General features: G+C 27.9%; 1 non-coding gene across 1 annotated transcript; it reads left to right on the forward strand.

Moving 5' to 3' along the window:
- Nucleotides 1-225: 225 nt before the first annotated feature.
- LOC140870124 (small nucleolar RNA R71) lies at nt 226-336 on the forward strand. Its single transcript, XR_012147102.1, has one exon. It is a non-coding gene; the product is annotated as a small nucleolar RNA R71 (small nucleolar RNA).
- The last annotated feature ends 1,295 nt before the right edge of the window (nt 337-1,631 follow it).

Here is a 1,631-nt window from a genome sequence, read left to right on the forward strand (position 1 = left end):
AGATGATAAATACCACCCCCATTTGTTGAATTATTGGTTTTACTTGGTGGTTCAATTGAGCCTATATTATCCCAATTTTGAGCATTTTCTGCTAATGACTCCAAATATTCCATAGCTTCATTTGGGTTTTTATCTTCAAAAGTTCCATTACACATGAATTCTATCATTTGCCTATCTTTAGGTATTAAACCTTCATAAAAGTGAGAAACTATTCTCCATATTTCAAAACCATGATGTGGACATGTATTAAGTAACTCTTTATATCTATCCCAACATTGATAAAATGTTTCCCCTTGTTTTTGAGAAAAAGTTGTAATTTGTCTTTTAAAAGAGTTTGTTCTATGGGAAGGAAAAAACTTTTTTAGAAATTGTTGTTGCATTTCTTCCCATGATCTTATTGAACTTGATCTCAAATTTTGCAACCATGTTTTAGCTTTATATTTTAAGGAAAAAGGGAAAAGCTTTAATCGAACAGTATCCATGCTACAATTTTGATCATTATAAGTGTTGCAAACCTCCTCAAATTCTCTTAAATGCAAATATGGATTTTCAGAATCTAAGCCATGAAAATTTGGTAAAAGTTGAATGACTTGTGGCTTAAAATTGAAATTAGATGCATCAGGAGGAAAAACTAAACAAGATGGTGTACTAGTTCTTATTGGATTCATATGGTGCCTAAGTGTTCTTGGTTGTTCATGTTCTTGATGATGATTATTATTATTATTATCATCTTGATTATTAGAATTATCGTCCATGTTTAAAATATTTTCAGTTACTCGAACAAGTCTACCACTTTGTTTACGACTCCAAACAATCATACAATTAAAAACAACATACTATTTACATAATAACAAAATTAAACTTAATTTATACCTCCCCGGCAACGGCGCCAAAAACTTGCTACAACTTAAATTGTAATTCACCCAAGTGTAGGTTGTCTGCAAGTAATATACTCGTGAGTACGAGATCGATCCACGGAGAGGATGTTGTAAGTTTAATTTTAGCAATAATATATTATAGATGAAAATATTATTATAAAACTTCAAATACACAAATTATAAAATTGTCAAGGTTTCAAAGGTTCATTGTTGGTTTAATTAAGATTGCTAAATAAAAATAAATAAAAGAAACTAAAATAAAAATAAACATAAAAGAACAATGAAATATTTAAACAAGTATATCATATAATATAGTTCCCACTATATTAATATCAGATTAACCGATATTTAATACATGGTACCCATAATATATATATATAGATGAATAAATATAAACATAAAAAGAACAATTAAATATTTAAACAAGTATATCATATAATATAGTTCCCACTATATTAATATCCACCGATATTTAATACATGGTACCCATAATATATATATAAATGCATAAATATAAATTGACATAAAAGTAAATGTTAGATCAAATCACAATATTTTATTTAGAACAACCGGCAGAGCCACGCTATCGTCTAAATAAAATATATGACTTTATGTTAGATGCGATAAAGTAAATGTTAGTTGCGGAAAAGTAAAAGTTAGATGCGAGAAAGTAAATGTTAGTTGCGGAAAAGTAAATGTTAGTTGCGATAAAGTAAAAGTTAGATGCGATAAAGTAAATGTTAGTTCAAATCA

This window comes from Henckelia pumila, chromosome 4 (assembly GCF_033568475.1).
Source record: "Henckelia pumila isolate YLH828 chromosome 4, ASM3356847v2, whole genome shotgun sequence".
Classification (NCBI taxonomy): Eukaryota; Viridiplantae; Streptophyta; class Magnoliopsida; order Lamiales; family Gesneriaceae; genus Henckelia; species Henckelia pumila.